Below are 20,412 nucleotides of genomic sequence, written 5' to 3' on the forward strand. Positions count from 1 at the left end.
CTTGGGCATTTTCAGGTTTTCTTTGCTTTAAATCTTGTTTAACTCCCATTTTCCAGCGGAATCTCACTAGTGTGATAAACTCTAAAAGAGAGGAGAGTGGGAGGAGGAGAAGAAACTGGGATATTTTAAAGCAACTGAAACCATGGGATGACAAGGAGTGTTGGGACTGACCCAGTAAAAACTGGAACAGTTGGAGGGCATTGGTTTTTAATATTGAATTGAACATATTTGTTTCTTCCTAACTTTATTTTCTCTTGAAAAACTACTCCAGGTTCTATACTACTTTGTCACTGACATTTTCTTTCCAAGTTAATTCTCACCAACTGTGCCACCACTCTGAGAGGTCTGTCATCCTTCATTGTGGCATCACAATTATGGCATGCCCTTCTCTTAGATGCTCAAATTTGTGCCAACACTAGGGTATTCTGGTGCCAAGTAAAGAGATGGCCTCTCAAGCTTTGGGTCCTAAATATGTTCAACCCATAACTTTATATCCATGTGGTTTTAAATCATCTTAAACTGTTTAAACAGGCTTTAAAATCTTATTTTAATTTCTCATTTGTTATATGCCTTTACTTTATTTAAATTGTCCATACAGTTTTAATGGTTTCGAGGAGAAGCTTAACTGATTTTACTGTGTGCAGCTCGAGTACTTGGATAAAACAGAAAATAATTAATTAATTAGTTTCTAACCTTTCTGCTTCCTTCTTGATTTATCTCATATGACGTCAAGCGAAGGGAACGCTTGAAATTATAGCCCCCCTCTGAGCCAGTGGAGGCAGTTAGCTCTTGGGCCAATGCTAGAGTGAATTTACTTCAGGTTTTTAGCCGAACCTTAAAGAACTGTTCAAGCTGTCAAACATTATTCTGACACCTTAGATCACTTCTTAAGACTGGGTTAAACAGCACATGTTTAGAGTAATCAAATCAGATAAATTTGGAGTGAAGAGTGATATTAGGTGGAAGTGACTTCCCAGGCCTTTCATTCAAATCCCTGCTAAGCACAATACAAAGTCCTAAAAGATGGTTCTCCTGTCTCTGTTAAAGACTTATAAAGCGGGAAAGTCTACCATACCTCTGAGACCGTCTAGTTCACTGCTGAGTGGCTCAGGACCTTTTCCCTAATATGAGGGATCTCTTTTCTTACAATTTGACCTCGATTGGTTTCTATCCTAATTCCGGAAAATGAAGCTTGCTCCATCTTCTACATGACATCCCTATCATATCACCTTTCAACACTTCTCACGATAAAACATATTCAGATCCCTAAGCCATTCTCACAAGACTTGGTTTCCATATCTTTGATCATTTTAGTAGCCCTTCTCTGGTTAAATTTCCAGATTGTCAACATCCTCTCTTGAATGGTGGTGGTTCCTGAAATAGAGGCAGTGCTCTAGGCGTTGTGTGGCCAAACAGCATAGTGGGTGACTGTATTTCTTTTATTGTGGAACCAGGCACCACTGGTTCTAAGGCAAAGAAAGAATTTATTAATGCTCACTGTGTTAAAGGACTTTCCGCTTAAGAGCTAAAATAAATTAACCACCAGCACACTGCATTCTAGAAATTCATTGGGATGGTGGCACCGAGAAACAACCAAGATTATTGCAGGGTGACATATGGTGACAATTTTATGAGAATAGTCTCTGATGGAGTACTACTGACTTCTATATAGTGTTGTTTCAAAACACTATTCATGACAAAATATACATCAGCAGAGTAAAGATTCTTCTTTATCTCTCCTGTGATGTTAGCTACAATAGATGTGTCTCAGAAAATGCGCATATTAACCATTTCATATATATATATAATATATATATATTATATATATATAGTCCCCCAAGCGTAACCACTGAGATGCTATCTCATTTCCCTCTGGACTCATGAGAGGGAAAGATGGTATGAACTTCTGTAAAATTAAGATTCTTAGCCTCTGTGTAGCTCAGACAGAATCCACTGGGAAGTAGACTCATTTTGATGGGCTAGTAAGTGCCCGGCCTATTAATCCCAGTGAGAAGGATGCAGGAGATGGATGCACTTGCTGAACAGAGACTTCATCTGGACCATTAAGGAGACAGATTGGTTTATAAATGGCTATATGGGACCTGCACTAGTGAATGTGCTGTTGAGATGCCAGCCAACAGCCGCACCATGCTGTGGGATTTTAGGTATCTTTGACACCAGCAAAGCCAACACATCATCCAGCCCATGGTTTTCTGGTATCCTTTTCATTGGCACTCAGATATCATCTGCACTGCCTAAATAACGCAGTTGACACTGCTATAACTGTCATAACACAATGCGATGGAATCCTAGGGATTTTGTGTTTTGGAAGACATTTAGCTTCTCTCTAGAGAGCTCTGCTGCCACAAAAACTACAAATCACAGGATCTCACGGGGGGAGCGCCATGGCAGTTAAAGCGGTGTCAAATGGATTATTTATGCAGTGCGCTAGAAGCTTCAGTATTTCCAGTATTTTGAACCCAGTGAAGACCATTGTTTATTTTGTTTTTCAATGGGATGGCAAATCCAGTCTGATTTTTAGGCTGAACTTTATATGAAGCCTTGAACTGGTGAACTTGGTCTCCTTAATATGGCGCGTACAGACCACCCAGAAGGGGCAGTCTCACGCCACTGCCGGTTGCAGCGTCTGAGAACTGCAGCAGCCAAACAGTGCGGTTCCTGGACGCTGCAAGAAGGAGCGCGAAAATCGTGCTCCTTGCTGCACCCTGGAAGAGACACTGCAAGTGCCAAAGCGTGCACTATGGCATCATTTCCGAGGTGCACTTGTGGGTGCAGCGCGTCCGCATGTCAAGATGGTGGCGGCCGTGTGGAACGGCCGCCACCATTTCGTACGGACTCAGTCCGTGCTAGGGTTAGGGGCATCTGGAAGAGACGCCCCTTTCTAACCCTAGCACGGACTGAGCCCGTCCTGGGTGCCCGTCTGTAAGGGCCTATGTTAGCATTTTGTAAAGCACCTTTGCCATGTTCAGACAAAACCTGAAGCTACGCACCCTGTTGGAGAAATTTGCAAGTGAATCCACTTTATGCTTGCAAGCCATGGAATCCTAGAGTTCTAAGAAACCTCAAGGGCCATCCAGTCCAACACCCTGTCATGCAGGAAGACACAGTCAACGTATATAGGTATGCATATAAGTATGTAAGTTTTCGCAAGAGGGGAGTAGCTATGACTGTGTGGAGCCCTGACACCAAAGTCTTTGCAGGACTTGCCGAAGCTGCCAAAGTTCTGGAAGGATTAGGGCCAAGTCACCAAGTCACCACTGATGCAGTGCAGCTGGAGCAGCTGGAGTTACAGCCATTTAAGGGCTGCATTGCATCTCCACCATTTCCACAACAACATGGTCTTCTGGGCTGCCTGTGCTGCTCTGGTTGCATTTTGCTTTTTCTTTAGTCTTGCCATACTTGACTCCTAGGTCTGCTTCCTGTCCTTCACCCATTGGACTCCTGGAACTCTGCCTTGCTGTGCTTAGAACTTGGTCTGCTCTCTTGCCTCTGGCCCAGTGGATTCCATGGAACTTGCCCTTAGCCTCAGGATGTTCCCTGATTCAGCCTACAGTCCATAGGGTTCCTGGAATGCTATCTTGCCATGCCCAGACATATTCTGTTTGTGGGACTGGTCCTCCTCCTCCTTAGACTCTTTGCCATTTCATCATCCATGATCTCAGCCCTGTGAAGCTCACCTTGTGCCTCAGGCCACCCATTCCTCAGATCCCGACAAAGCACTCCTGATAGATGACCATCCACGGACTCTTTAAAAAATTCCAAAGAAGGGGGGTCTACGAAACTCCAAGGCAATGCATCCACTGTCAGGTAGCTCTTACTGTCAGGAAATTCTTCCTATGTTGAGATGGAATGTTGGTCCTGTAGTTTGAATCCATTGCTCTGCATCATATTCTCTAGAGTAGCAGAAAAAAAGTTCTTCCATCCTCAGTAAGACACCCCTTCAAATACTTAAACAGGGTTATCATATCACCTCTTAACCATCTCATCTCCAGGTTAACATACTCAGCTCCCTAAGCCACTCTTCGTAGCGCATATTTTCACAGCAGGTTTGTAAATGATTCTTCCATTGTTTTTTGTGGGTTTTTTGGGTTATGTGGCCCGTACTGGAAGAGTTTATTCCTGATGTTTTGTGAGCATCCGTGGCTGCATTCACAAAGGTTGGTGGCATGGAAGTGAGTGGGTATATGCAAACAAAGTTTGGGCAACCAGTCCTGAAAAACATCAAATCCAGACCCATCACATGCAAATGAAAATCACCCAGAGGTTTTCCCAACAGACAATGGACCACACTTACAGAGACCCCTTGAGGTCTTGCCATTCAACAAACAGGATAATCACAGATTATATGTAAATCACTTTCTCTCAGCCAAGGGTCACACAATGTAAACCCCACTCACTTCCATGCCAGCATTCTCTAAGATGTCAGGCACAGCTGCTGGTGAAATGTGAATAAACTCTTCCAGAACACAGCCACATAACCTGAAATACCCACACAAAAACTATGGATGCTGGCCATGAAAGCTTTGGATTCTTCTACTGTTTTGCTAGTTTTTATTACATTGTTGTCTGACTCGTGGCTTCTGCAACTTCCACATTTTTATGTTGCGTATTTTAATTGAATTACTAAATATACAGTACAGTTATTAATTATGAATTCCATTGTTTTTTAGCCTCCTAACTTGTGAGCCTCCCTGCTGTTTTTTTAGCTGAAGGGTAGCAAACAAAGATGCCAGAGATGTACATAAATACAACACAACAAGCCACAACAGTATCCCAGTATCCCATTTCCACTTCCTCTTTTTTGAACAGACTTCTCTTGCACCTAAATTGACACTGGAGGCAAAAAGCATGGTCAACGTGCCCCTCATACATCCTAAGGGCATTTGGAGTTATTTGGGATATTAAAAAAAAGATTTCTAGGAAGGCTGCTGGGCAGATACAAAAATGCATTATGGTGTTGTACTGAAGATGGGCAGGCTTGTTTCTGCAGCTCCAGAGAGTGGACAAGGACCAACAGCTTCAGCTACAGGAGAAGATTCCACCTAAACATTAGGAAGAAATTACTGATTGAAGATCTGTATGGCAATGGGATGTGCTCCTCAAAGAGTGGTGGATCTCCTCCACTGGAGGTTTTAAAAATATGCTGGATGTCCAGCTGTCATGGTGCTTTGTTGTGTATTCCTCCATGATAACATGGGATTAGATTGGATGGTTCTCTGGGTCTCTTCTATCTCTAGTATTTTATGACTCTATCCAAATGTGAATGAGTATTTCCACACACAAGGTTAGAGAATTCTGCTTTTGTGACTTAAGATGAAAATTATTGCCTTCTCTGTATTGGACCAAAACCATCTCTGCAAGGGGAGATATCCATGCAGAAGAGATCAAGAGGTTCTTGCCCACAAAAATAACATTGATGATAACAGCATTCTAGGGAAGAAGAGGAAGCAAGCTACACCTTCTCACCTTCAACATTGGGCCTTCAAAAGCTAGAAGCAATTATATCAATTCAGCCATTGATAATTTGGCCCTTGGTATGCAGATTAGAAGTAAGGATAGAGGAGACACTGAAATTCATGCTGCAGTTCTATACCAAAGTCCTTTGTCATGTAAAAGGCCCAAAGCTGGATCCTTGACATCATCAGTAGAGCTGAGCAAAATTCAAAATTGCTATCCTCATAAAAACCAACATAGTGTAGTGGTTTGAATGTTAGACTAGGACACAGGGAGACCAGGGTTTGAATCCCTGCTAAGCCATAGAAATCCACTGGGTGATCTTGGGTGCAATTGCTCCAAGCCTCTAGAGGCCCAGTGCTGAAAGAGAAAAAGTGTAGCTCTTAATTCTCATACTGCTGTCATCATTGTCATTGTCATCATGTTAATCTTTGTTTGTCCAGTTCCCATTTCTTCCATGGCTAAGTAAGGATTTGAACCAGGCTGCATCCACACTGTAGAAATAATGCAGTTTGACTCTATGTTAAGTGCCCTAGCTCCATCCTATGGAATACTGGGATGTGTAGTTTTACAAGATCATTATCCTTCTCTGCCCAACTGTTCTGTATAAAAGTACACATCCTAAGAGTCTGTAGGCTGGAGCCATGGTCATTAAAGTAAAACTGCATTATTCCAACAGTGTAGATGCACCCCTAGGCTCCCAGGGCCCTAGTTCAACACTCAAAACACACTACCTCTCTTTGGTGAGATTTACTCAGAGGAGGCTTGCCATTGCCTTCCTCTGAGGTTCAGAGAGTCACCGTGTGGGTTTCCATAGTGCAGATTCAGATCCTGGTCTCCGACAGTCCTAGTCCAACGCTAAAATTATTCTATCACTCAGGCTTTCAACAAAGAAATGCATCTCTACTAACTACCTGAAAAATTGATGCTCTCCTGAATTTCCCACTTGTACATTGGGATGGTTGAGAATTGGTTCAGTTTGTTGTTTTTAAATCAGAATTTGTCAAAATTCACAAAATTCAAAGGGGAGGGGGAAGCGAAGCAGACAGATCTGCCTGTGCCTACCTCTGCATGGGCTTGTGGACTGGGGAGAGGGAGCACAAAATGGGTAATCCTTCATCTCAGCCTTGCTGCAGATTCAATCCATCAACAGATGCTCCAGAAGACTGAAGGGGAGATTTGAGAGTGAGTGTTAATTCACTCCCACTGTTTCCTCACAATTGTGGATTGAACCCACTCTGCTTTGCTTAGACAACACAAATGCTTCACCCAGCAGGAAAGTCACAGCTTAGCTGGCAGCTTTTCCAAGAGGCAAACATTTCAGATGAAGCCAATCCTTTCCTCTTGGCCTCTTTACAGAGCCAATTATTTTCACTGCGAGAATCTACAGCGATTTGGCCAAAGCCCTGCAGTAAGCAAACCTCAGAATTAGAAGCCGGACAGAGAAAGGGGGAAAATAGCTACAAAATGGGCCATGGCCTACCTATGTGGTTACGCCTGATCCATGGCTTGTCTGTCCAAGGCTCCTTGTATATATCCCCTCCTGGCCCCTCTAACCTGGCAGCGATTTTCTAAACGATGCTAGAAATGGAATTGCACAGCCTTTCATTTTTTTTTTCCTAATCCCTCTGGATTTATTTCCATTGTGATTCAGTTTATCGCCATCTAGGCTATGGCATCAGATCATCAGTTATCTCATGAGCAAGGGAGGGCATGGGTCTTTGTCAGCCTCCTAAGCCTTCACAAACAGCAATTCCTGCCTCCCTCCAATTTCTCTTTCCTTTGCTGACAATGCACATTTTCCTAATCTCCCAGCATTTCAACCTACACTATCAGGCGTTCATTTCCAGGGACATAAGAATGGCAAGAGGGTGCGCGCATTTTTCATTTTAACAAGATTGCTGGTTCCCACAGAAATCAGAAACCCGCAAGCATCAGGAGGTTTTGCAGGTTGTAATAATCCAAGAAGGTGGATAAAGCTCTTGTCTGGGAACCAAAGGTCACTTATTCAAATCTAATTCCCAGAAAACCAACAATCTGCCTTGGCCTCTGCCCCTGTGGGCTAGGGGATTCTGGATGTTATAGTTTTATCTTTGAATCCCATTTGTTCATCCCAACTTTAGTATACCCATTGGATGAAAAGTAAGTCAACACATAGTTCAGTTTTATTGAATCAATGGGTCTACCCTAGTTGGGACTGAAAAAGGGTTGAGAATAGTGTGGGTTCCTTCAGATGTTGTGGAACTACATCTCCCAGAAGCAATAAACATCACAGTCAGTGGTGAGTAATTCTGGGAGTTGCAGTTCAACATCACCAAGAGAATCTGCACTATTCCCATCCATGAACAAAGTATCATTCATGCCTCCAAAGGTAACCTTTTCCAGAATCTGCTGTAAATACATTCAGCATCTCAATTACTGTACTTCAGAGTGTTAACTAAGAAAGGAAATACATGGATTATTGAGAGGAAGAATCACTATATTTTATGGACTAAAATTAATGGATAGTGACCTACAGAGTTACTGGGCATCAGAGATACAACTTGTCCTTGGAATATGCAACCTGGACTAAGAAAACGAGAAAAGGTGTCTCTCCATCCCATTTACTGACAATAATAGCCATTTTGACTTTAGTAGAGGTGGTAGTAGTAGTAGCAGTAGGAGTAGCTGTTGATATGATTCATAAAAATCATAGAGCAGATAGAAACCCCAAGGGTCATCCAGTCCAACCCCCTTCTGCCATGCAGGAAGACACCATCAAAGCTCTCCCGACAGATGGCCATCCAGCCTCTGCTGAAAAACCTACAAAGAAGGAGACTCCACCACTCTCCAAGGCAGCGCACTTCACTCTTAATCAGCTCTTACCATCAGGAGGTTCTTCCTAATGCTGGATTCTCTTTTTCTGCAGTCTGAATTGATTGCTACATGCACTAGTCTCTGAAGCAGCAGAAAACAAACTTACTCCATCCTCAGTATGACATCCCTTCAAATTTTTAAACATGGCTATCATGTCACCCTTTAGCCTTTTCTTCAGGATAAACATCCCCAGCTCCCTAGGTCATTCCTCATAGGCCATGGCCTCCAGACCTTTCATGATTTTGGTCACCCTCCTCTGGATATGTTAAAGAGGAGTGTGTCTTTCAGCTGTGACTGTTATATGTTATGTGCCTTCAAGTCATTTCTGACTTATGGTCATGGGATTTTCTTTGCAAGATTTGTTGAGGGAAGGAAGTTTGCCTTCCTCTGAGACTCAGAGAGTGTGACATGCTCAAGTTCACCCAATGTGTTTCCATGACTGATCAGAGACTTGGACCCTGGTCTCTCAGAGTCCAAGCCCAACAATCATATGACCCTTCCTTTTTATAAAAGGAATTTATTTACGTAATATCTGGTGTGATATTCAACCTCTGTCATCCCTTGTCTTCTCCTGTACCAATGAATCCATCACTGTAATTGTAATATCCATATGTGTCCTGTTTTAAACGTGGGACCATAATGGGATGATCGATTTTTCCCCATCTAAGCACCAGCCCTCCTCTATTGGTGCTAACTAAGCAAAACCCTGAAATTATCGCTCGTTTTCAAAGTGAGAGAACGCTTGTTCAAGACATACATCCTTAAGTCCATAATCCTTAAGGAGGAAAAAAAAATCATGGGACATTAAACCTGAGTGAGTAGAAAATGAAAAATTATTTTGGCTGCAAACGGTACCCTGCAGGGACACTTTTCTCCTGCCTCTCAGAAAGTTAAGGTCACGTTCCTTTACAGACTAAATGGGGAAATGCGATAAAAGAAGTACTGGGGGGAATTGTTCAGTCACGGGTCAGATGCTCTATCCAAAACCAACCACACTTTGGGAAGTATCTGCAAAATTATCTGGTATTCAGTGTTTATATGAAGCACTTATCTCTGCTCAAAGCAAGGTAACAAACACACAAACACACAGCATACTCTCCAACTGGCCCATTTTGGCAGGGACATTCCCAATTAATTCCTTGTCATCCCATTTTTTCAGGTGCTTTTAAAATGTACTAGTTTTTCTCCCCTCCTCCCTCACTGTCCCTTTTGTCCTCAGCTTACTTCCATTACTGTAAACAGAGTCCAGACTGGAAAAGTAGTTTGCATGCAATTCGGCAAAAGCAAACTGCTGCAGCTGCTCCATCAATCACTTTTGCAGTCTTGATCACACATTGATATTGTTTGTCCACATGTGTTCTGATATTCATTTGTGAAGTGCTGGAGGGTATGACGCCCACACATAAAAAGACACAGCATCTGAAAAGCCTTGTATTTTGTTACTCCTGGGGTTCTATGATCCTATGTATATTATCCACAATGAAACATGATAGTAGTTTGATCCCACTTTTGCTGCCACACCTCCATCTAAGGCTACATCCACACTGCAGAAATAATCCAGGTGGGTACCACTTTAACTGCCATGGGTCAATTCTATGGAATTCTGGGAATCATAGTTTGTTGTGGCACCAGAGCTGACAGTGAAAGCTAAATGGCTCACAAAACTACAATTCCCAGAATTGCACAGAAATTAAAGCAGTCTCAAACTGGGCTATTTCTGCAATAGAAAGATGGCCTAATTCTGGGACTTGTAGTTTGGTGAGGTACTTAGAATTATGTATTTATTTAGAGTACTAATACCTCACTCTTCAGCTACAAAGGCTCTCAGAGCAATTTGCAGATTGGTAATTTGACAGTTCCTTGCCCTCAGGTTTACAATCTAAAAAAACACAAGGCACATTGGAAGTTGGAACATGGAGGAAGGGGTCTCTGAACTAGAGATTTTTGGGAGAGAATTCTCAGTATCTTGCTGTTGTTCATTGCCATCAAGTCAGATTTGGCTTATAGTTACTCTAGAAATCAAAGATTTTTAAGACACCGTATTGTCAACAGCCCTGCTCAGGGCCTGCAAACCTGGGGCCATGTTCTTTCTTATCAATAACTCTTGCCATAACGTTTGCAGTTTGACGTTGCACCTCCATGGCAGAAGTCATGCAGTTGGACACTGCTTTAACTCCCATAGCTGCATCCAATGGAATCCTAGGACTCATAGTTTGTTGTGGCACCAGAACTCTCTGACAGCAAAAGCTCAATAGCTCACAAAACTACAAATCCCATTATACCATAGCATTGAGTCATGGCAGTTGAAGTGGTATCAAACTGCATAATTTGTGCAGATGCAGCCTGGTTTTGCTTAGACACATTTTTCCTCTGTGAAATGTCAGAGATTATGAAGGATCCAAGCTTTGCTAAGAACACAGGCAGCTGCTTGTAGGATGTCAGATGATTTGTCCATCTAACTCAATACTGTCCATTCCAGAACACTTCTGGACAGACTCTATGTGTTTTGCTCATCCTCGGTGGGTCTCTACCTGGATAGTGACCATGCTGACAAAAAATTCTGAGAAATTGCATCTGCACTGCAAAAATAATCCATGCTGACATTGTTTAACTGCCATGGCTCAGTGCTATGGGATTCTGTGAATTGTATTTGTTGTGACACCAATGGTCTCTGACAGAGGTGGCTAAATGTGTCATGAAACTACAGATCCCAGAATTCCCGAGCATGGAGCCATGGTGCCAAACTGGATTATTTCTGCAGTGAGGATGCAGCCAGAGTTGTAGTTCAAAAAAGGCAGCTTTCCTGAGCTCTGCATTTTGCTAAAGAGAAGATGCAACCATGAACTCCAGAGAAGTCAAAGCAGCCAGGTGTACCCAGGCTTTGGTCACATCAACTTCATCCTGCTAAATTTTTTGCCAATGAATAAGACATCATTCTTCGAATGAGTTTTCATGTTCTGGCTAAGCATGACTCCCACCAGAGAAGTTTCACTGGGCCCATTAAATGATCCATGCATTTCACTGGCAGAACTGAGGAGGAAGAGAAGGAATAGCTGCAAGTCCCCATCATCATCATCATCATCATCATCATCATCATTTTACATTGTACATTCAGGTTATGATTTCCAAGTCAGAACAGTTCCGAGAGAGTGAAGTTGAACAACCCAGCTCCAGAGAGATAGGCCAGATCACTTATCTCCCAGCTGCAGTCTCCACTTAGCTCAATAGTCGCTCTTCTAATCTCTCTTTCGCTGGCATTAGTGTCACAGAATGATGAGGGAGGCTGAAAGAAAGATGGCAAAGCGAGATTCGCTTTGCAAGTCCCGAGATTTTAATCCTTAATGGTTACTGGAATGTGACTGCCCGGGATGAGATGGAGCTATGCAGAATGGCTGAAGTCAGGCTAGCTATGGGGTTCATTCCCAACCTGTGAAAAAGGTATGCTAGAATTATACAGGCATTTCTTAGTGATGTAATAACCATCTTCCACTTAATGTTGGGAGGGAAGGATACTTTTTCCAGCTCTGTTTTGAACACCTTTTATTAAAGGTGTAGTGATGCGGTTGTGGGACCTTTACAGGTGTTTGAAGTTGCTATCCCTTGGCATAAGTACAAAAGAAATAAGGTTTCTTCCCCATCTCCTCCATACTGTTTTTTTTTTTTTTTTTTAGTTTAGGAAAAAAACCCATAGACACTTATGCCAGATGACAAGAATGCCCACAATGATTTGTTCTTATGTTCTTTCTTCCAGCCTACCCTTCAAGAAATACTCTTGGAGAGATAACAAAATAGAAAACCTCATTGCTCATGACAAGACGCAAACCTAGGAAATATTATTTTAGATTACAGGAAAACCCATGTGTGTGTATCTATGTGCCTTCAGGTTGCATGAGGACTTGTGGCAACCCCATAAATTTCATAGGGCTTTCCTAGGCATGGAATACTGAGAGGTGGCTTTGCCAGCGCCTTCCTCTGAAGTATAGTCTCACTGGGTATTCATTGGTGATCTCCCATCCAAGTGCTAACCAGGGATGGTCCTGCTTAGCTTCCAAGATCAGGCAGGATTTGGTATCTTTAGTAATTTAGGTCTTTGGAAAACTTGCTGGAGGGGCACAATTCTTATTAGAAGGAAATGCTTCATTTTGCCCTCCCATAGTTACACCCCTGCTACTACATCTCCCATGCCACAAATACAGAACCATAAACATCTTTGAACATGTCTATATTTTCCACCCCAAAATCTGTCCTTATTGAATGGGACAGTCCCAATTAAATTCTTTGTCACCCCACTTTCTCAGGTGTTTTAAAAAAATATCCCAGTTTCTTTCTCTACTGCCCCCCTTTGCCTGCACCTTACTTCGGTTGCTGCAAACTTGTTCAAAGTGCAAAATTAACTTGCACTCCATTGATTCAATAGCAGGCAGAAGAGGATGCAGAATCTTGCCCTTCCCAGTAGGATCAGGCAAAAGCAAACTGCTGCGTCTTCTCCTAGCTTTTGTGTTCTTATTCAGTAATAACTTGTGTGAAGTTGGCCATAATCTGATGTTATTTGGCAGCATGTGTCCACCTGTGTTAATCTGTGAAATGTTGGAGGGTACATTATATGGGCATAGTTTTAAAATGTAATTTAATAAATGCACTTTCTAGAGAAGCCCAGGCAAATGTTTGTAAGCACTGAGCTCCATCATGACTTATTTTCAGCAAGCAACACCAAGCAATTCCAGATACAAAAAATAAGTACATAGTGAGGATGGCACTGTGAACATTCTGTTTGAAGGAGAAGAAAAAGAAACTTTCCTAAGTTCTGACACTATTTAAATGTAACCGTACTGTTCTTCCTTGTGAAGTAGATTGGTTAGAATGGAGAATTTTACTATGCTCAGAAGTTAAAAATTATAGAACTGAAATGTTCTAAGAGCAAAGGTTGTTATTGTAGGTCATGTCAAATCCTCTGTTTTGGAATGGAAACAATCTGGAAACAGCTCCTAACTTAAGATTCTAACCCAAATAAAAGGAAGTATTGCATAGACAGTTTGGGGACATTGAAACTATATATATAGATAACAGTTTGATTGAGGGGAACCCCACAAGGGATAGAGATGCGAATGTAATGTTTAATTCAAATGTAACCAATGAAATGTGAACTGTAGTTTTCTTTGTTCAAAGTGTTATAAAAACTTTGCTCACTTTGGAATCAGGGTCCCAATAATTTGGATTAATTCCTCTGCAGCTAAAAAATAAACATGTTTGCTTTCCAACCAGCTCCAGGTCTGCCTGCTCTTTTTAAACTAAAATTCTGGTTTTAAATTAGTCTAGAAGACTTGGGCTTTCTCCCCGTGGGCCCAAGGCTGGAAAGTTCCTTGAATGAGTTGCAGAAAATAACAGACTAATCAGACGCCGAGCAAAGGTGGAGTGAGAGGTGGGCAAGGGCCTGTTGGAGATACTAAGGGGGTTATTGGAGAGGAAAGGGGATTACTGTAAATCCGAGATGTTTCAGCCAACACATGCTACTGGGCAAGGCGAGAGTGGCTGGCAGTGTTTTTGTGCATTCATGAATGTATTTAAATGAGGCTGGCTGAAAAGCCCATTTCCGGGGCCTCTTCTTGCCAGACGGTAAAATCCCCCAACACAATTAAAAACAAAATCCATTTAATAACACCGCGGCCCTCGCTCAGCATGGAACAGCAGCTCTCCCAGATACCAGAGGTTTTCTGCCGACGCAGAGAGGAGCGCAGGGAATTCGGCAGCAAAACGTCCTGAGCTTCTAGACTTTTATCTTCATGTGGATCATAATGGACAGGATGACAAGAGAGGGTTTTTTTTTTAAGGGGTGTAAGTGACAATGCACTCATACCTTATCTAGTGGCTTTGAACCAAGCTACATCCAGCTAACAAGGGATTGATTTATCGTTTAGCATGGCAAAGGGTTACGTAAGATCAGAGGAGATATCCTTTGCCAGTCAAGCTTCTGTGAGTATAGAGATGTTAAAACATCCTGGACCTTTGGAAGTCAGGGGAGCTGCTGGTCTGTTCTCTCAAGCTCTCCTTGGGATACTGACAATCTGCATGAGGAAGGCTGGTAGAGGCTGATTTCCAAATGCTCACACTCCTCTTGCCTTATCCATGAGAAAACCAGAGAACCGAAGTGGTAGAATTCAAAGACATAGCCGTGTTAGTCCAGATCAGTCTATAGAGCGATCTTGTAGCACCTCTGAGACTACAGTGAGCCCTTAGTATCTGCTGGGGTTTGGTTGCAGGACCTCCTGTGGATACCAAAATCTGATGATGCTCAGGTTCCATTAAATATAATGGCTAGTAAAATGGTGTCCCTTGTATAAAATGGGAAAACAAAGGCTTGCTTTTTAGAATATATTTTTCTATATTTTTTGAATATTTTCAAAGGATGGATGCTTGAATCCGTGAATAAAGAAATGGTGGATACGGAGGGTTGACTGTACTGCATATATTCATGTACAAGTCTAGCAATTTTAATCAAAAAATTTACTCCAAAAAATGAGTAGGCTTATCCATGAATCAATGTGAGTACTGTATTTTAACTCTTATTCTTAAAAAGGAACCATCCCCTGGTGAAAGGCAAGAGTGTAATCTGTCCTGGAAGCACTGACCCCCTCTACTCTCTCATCCATTCAGCCTTTAAGGTGAGCAGAAACAGTTATGCCTGCTGGATGTTTGTAAGTTCTTTGGCATTGTTTTCCTTTCTTTCATTCTTTTGATCCTTTGTTACATCCCCCTAGGTATTCCCTTTGACTTACCCACAGATCACATCAAAATCCATCATTTTGATTCCAAAACCCACTCTCGACATATACGTGAGGTTGACTTATAGTTGAGTATATACAGTAACTGAGAGAAAGAACGATGTTGGTTGCATAAGCTTTCATAGACTTAAATCTACTTTTCTGCAGATGCATGGAGTACAGTGCCTAGGAACCGACCTTTATAAGGAGGTTGTGTGTGTGGATAGCAATAGAAATGCAAAACTTATGGGGATGAGGTGACAAGTTCAGTTTTGACGATGGACAAAGGCAGCCTAAAGACAAGGTGAGTACACTAGAAAACATACGAATGGTGAATCTCAGAACAGTGGAACAAAAACACTAGAAAAGAAGACTAGGAAGCAAAACAGCAGAATTGGAATATAGCCATAAACTCCAGTCCATTGACAATAGGTTGAACAGAGACAATGGTTTCCTGGCACACTACACATATTATAACACTAGTTAACATCACAGTCTCTTAGGGCAATCCTGGCCATTTCATCACATCTCCTTTTGGGTTCCCAACTGGCATCACATTATGTTCCAATAACTCCCAACACCATTCATATGGGTGTTGTTGAAACTGAACTTGTCATCTCATCACCATGCCCACAAGTTTTGCACTTCTATTGCTATTCACACACATAGTGGGCTCATAAAGGTCTGTTCCTAGGCACTTCACTCTATGCATCTGAGGAAGTACACTTAAGTCTATGAAAGCTTGTGCTACCAGCTTTTTTCTTTCAATTAGTCTCAAAGGTGCTACAAGACCCCTTTGCATAGTGAGAACAGGGATGTTCTGTAAGTGGCAAAAGACAATTTTTAGTTAGGGGGCACCAGGGATTTTGGTTGTCAGTCCAAAGGTGTCTTTGGAAAGTAATCTGTTTCTGTAGCTGTGCTACTTTTTAAACTATGCCTGGAGAAGGATGCTCTAAGACATGAGACCTGGAAACCTGATGTCATCTTTCTTACTTAGAACAAGACTTTCTTGAACCCTCTGTTAAGCCTCAGGGTGCTTTTGGTTACTTGGCACACATGGAAATATGGCACACACAGAAATAACTTTCCTCTCCAGAGGGAAGGGAAAGAAAAGTGGTTTTACCTTGGGTTACTCGTATTCTTAGCTTCCTCCTGGTAAATGTGGAGAAGAAAGCACTGGGGAGTGGAAGGATAGGACTAGGGAGCTCCCATTGGCTAGCCCTCTCCTCTTTGCCCAAGGACTTAGGACAAAGGAAAAGCAATAACTGGGGGTTCAGATATATTTATGGAGGCAGCCTCTCTCAGAAGCCATGAGAATTAAATTACTGTTGTTGTTAACTGGCATCATATTGACTTCGACTTATGGCAATTGTATGAATGAGACCACCTCACATCCTCTCATCAACCACTCTACTCAGGTATACTAGAATACATCTTTTGACAGCATGGAGAAATACAAGTTTTCAGTGTTTTGTTGTAGCAGCTTGTTTGCAGTAAACAATGAAATATAGATTGAACTAAGTAATAATGGGTTTCTACCTTAGCCAAGCCTCTTGTAGTCATTTGTGTCTGTCTGCCTACAACTGACAAGGTAAACAGCTTCTGCCTCTCAAATCCCTTACTGAAATTGCATGAACAGCAAAACAGAGGTGAAAGGGGTACAGCGAACTAGCCTGAAATCATTTTTTAAAAGTACAGAATTGTAAGTTTGGCCACCAAAATATAAATCAGATGAAAAGTGGAAGCTGGGAAAAGAAAAGTCATCTCTGGGTGCATATTGGCAGAAGTCTTCAAGCGGTCTCCAAAAGTTCCAAAATGTTTTTGTTTAACTATTGTGACCCCCTTTACATTTACCTGTGGATTCACCCCTATCCCCCACTCAATGTAGTATATGAATAAAAATATTTTGTTTAGTGTGCATATATTCATTGGCAAATTCATATATATTCATATTTTAACATATCATAAGGAAATAATATCATTCAAATGAGAACAGTTTCATTTAAACAAATGTAATACATAACTCAAGATGTGTGTAACATTTACACATACTGTCTCTCACACAGCCCTACTACCACACACCAATGCTCACATATAGCTGCAGGTTCATTCTTTCTATTTTTCACACACATATATTTATTCTCTCTCTCCCACAGCCACACAATTCATTCTCTTGTGTAGATGCAAGCATACACAAGTGCATATGCAAGTATGTAAAAACAAGATGAAGAGTGTGGCTTTCTGTGTGAGTGTGGCAGACACTATTTGTGTGAGAGACTGTGTTTGAATGAACACAAAAGGAGGAAGAGAGAGTCAAAAAAGCACACACCTCGTCTTTCTCTTCTCCTTAAGGACAGAAAACGTTAGGGAAGCAGAAGAGGAAAAAGAGGAGGAGGAGAAGGAAGAGGAAAGATCAGGTTTCATATCCCCATCATACTCCCGGGGATAATCATGTACCCCTGGGGAAAGTCTCATACCCCCTTGTACTCCAGGTCTGGTAACCCCTCATACCTTGAGAAATGCTTGGTGTGAGCAACTCTTGAGCCACTCCTGAGGGTCTCACTCCATAATTTGAGAACTACTGCATAAACCTATTTGGATGGTACAATTCAGCACTGTGGACAGCTGCCCTAATGCCACTCAATTGACATGGAGACCACCAGCTTCCACTGGCAGCCAGAAAAGATGATATGAGGCTTCTGCCCTCCCTGAATGCACATATCCCCATAGGTCTTCTTGAGTTTCCCCCAGAGTTTTGAGGGCCATAAGTCCCAAGCTGCTGAAAAGCAGTTCTGGAGGATTTTTTTTTCATTGCTCCCAAATCCTTTCTGATCTGTCATATTAAGAATGCAAATGCCGCTGCCCTCCTCCTCTCTTGGGTTCCTTTGAAGTCTCCCAGAGCTCATTCGGTGCCATCATTTCCCCAATCCTCTTTAAAAAGGAGGTTCAGGGGAAGCGATTTTCCAAGCCTAGTTTCAGTTGACTCTGTCTTACATAAGGGTGCCTCATCAACATTTTGCAGAAGTAACAGTAAAACATCTGAAAGAAGAGGCAGGGCTCTTAAAACTTACTTTTTGGACACCAGTTCTGCAGCTAGGTGGAAACAAAACAAAGCCATTGTCCAAAGAAAATAAAAATATTTTCCTCCCACACATACAATGAAATTTCCCTTCAGGCCCCACATATCTAGCATTGCTGTAAAATCTCAGTAGAGTATTTTGCAATGCAGTTTAAGCAATAATAATAATAATAATAATAATAATAATAATAATAATAATAAGGGGGGCAAAATTACCCAGGAAATGTAACCATGGTGTATATAAAAGTTTATTTTCTGTGTCTCACTCTGCAGTGCTGGAAGTGTTAAAGGTTAGACCCCTCTCAAAGAGAGAAAGAGAGAGAGAAATCAAATAATAAATATATCCAGAGATAATAGGATTTTAAAGAACTGAGTAATCAAGCTCAAAGCCTGGATCAACAAATATGTTACTTTCAATTTATTGCATGTTTAATTTTCCTTTAAAAAAACACCTATCTTTCTTTATGAAATATGGAGAAACAGGTAGATTTGGGTACATTCTTTAAAAAATGATCTGAAAATTCTTATCCATCTTTAAATATAAGGATCCTTGCTCCAAGGACAAGAAAAAATTAAATTCTCACAGTGGGAGAAATAGCAAAGAGAAAACAGAAATACACAAGGAAACATTACCATCAGGAATAAGAGGAAGTGGGAGAGAAGAATAGCAATGAATGGAAATGTGTAAATGTCATTACATGCAATGGAAACTGATGGCTTCCAAGTCCATGGTGTGATGGATCCATTATGAGTTTTAGCCTCCATTTTAAATGAACTATTCCAAGGCATTAAACCACAAACTAAACATGAAGATGCCAACCGCAGATGCTGGTGAAATATCAGGAATAAACTCTTCTAGAACATGGCCACATAGCCTAAAATCCCACAAAAAAACTTTGAAATGAAGGGTCATGAAAGCCTTTGACTCCACATTAAACATGAGCCAACAGTGTGATGCAACAGCTTAAAGTCAATATGATTCTGGAACATGTCCAAAAGAGGACAACCAAAATGGTGAAAGGTCTGGAAACCACCAAGTCCTACGAGAAGCAACTTAGGGAGCTGAGTATGTTTAGCCTGGAGAAGAGAAGGTTAAAGGGTAACATGACAGCCATGTTTAACTATTTAAAGGAATGTCATATTAGGATGGAGTTAGGATTGATTCAAGCTACAGGAAAAGATATTTCACCTAAACATTAGGAGGAACTTCCTGATTGTAAGAGTTGTCGGACAGTGGAAGATGCTGCCTTGGAGTGTGATGAAGTCTCCTTCTTTGGAGGTTTTTAAATTGAATCTGGATAGACACAGTAACTCCTCTGTCAGGAAGACTTTCATGGTGTCTTTCTGCAAACTCAGGGGTTGAACTGGATGCCCTTGGGGTATCTTCCAACTCTATGATTCTATGGTGGGATACATACCGCCCCTTTGGAGTGGCCTGCACCCACCCCTTTCCCCGACGGATCGGGGCCTGAGCTGCCACAGCGGCAGCCCCAGAGGCCCCAATCTGCCACTTTTCCAAGCCTCAGGGAAGTGGCAAAAAACCCCCACGGCCTGGAAAGGGGTGTCCTTGGTGCTTCATGCCCCAAGGACACCCTGACAGTGGCCCCTTACTCTTTTGTATCGCTGGCACAGCCATGTAAAGGCTGCGCCAGCGATACAAGCAGTGGAAGGAGCTCCGTTTCTGAGCTCCTTCTGGCGCCGCTGAAAGGGCGCCACAAGCGCCCTGCAGCAGCACACGCACACCCGCGCTACTCCGTTTGGAGGTGGCGCGGCCATGACATCATAATGGCAGCGCCCATGTAGACAGAGCACCGCCATTACAATGCCGTGGTTATGTGCTAGGGTTGCGAGGTGTCTGAAAAGGATGCTCCGAGGCAACCCTAGCATGTATCTAGGCCGGTCTGGATACCACCTATGAGCCTGTTCTAGGGAAAAGATCCAGAACTTTGGATAGCTAGCTCCTTTACAATTTAGACTAAAACCCAGAGCAGATTTGCCAACAACTAAAACTGACACAGAAGTCAACAGTTGTTATGGATTATGCACACTTGTAGCATGTATGTTTAATCAGAAGCAAATCCTAACTGTTAGAAGGAAGCACTCATTATTTACTCCTATGTGAAGAGGTCAAAGGCTGCACAATTCAACTGCCATTTGGTTCCTGTGACAATGAAAGGCATACATAAAAAAATAAAAAGAGGGATAGGACTTGAGAAAGGAGATGGAAGCCAGAGCAAAATTATT

At 42.0% G+C, this 20,412-nt stretch overlaps 1 protein-coding gene across 6 annotated transcripts in view; it reads right to left on the bottom strand.

Annotated features, from left to right (window-relative positions):
- TSNARE1 (t-SNARE domain containing 1) overlaps window positions 1-20,412 on the bottom strand; it is a 485,050-nt gene that overhangs the window by 30,887 nt on the left and 433,751 nt on the right. Inside the window, exon 13 of one of the 6 annotated variants that reach the window (XM_042464555.1) lies at window positions 17,419-17,435. The exons of the other annotated variants lie outside the window; for them this stretch is intronic. The gene's annotated coding sequence lies outside the window, so the exon portion shown is untranslated. Of the gene's footprint in view, window positions 1-17,418; window positions 17,436-20,412 lie in introns of those variants that run through there. 6 annotated transcript variants of the gene reach the window in all.

Source organism: Sceloporus undulatus, chromosome 4, assembly GCF_019175285.1.
Source record: "Sceloporus undulatus isolate JIND9_A2432 ecotype Alabama chromosome 4, SceUnd_v1.1, whole genome shotgun sequence".
NCBI classification, from domain to species: domain Eukaryota; kingdom Metazoa; phylum Chordata; class Lepidosauria; order Squamata; family Phrynosomatidae; genus Sceloporus; species Sceloporus undulatus.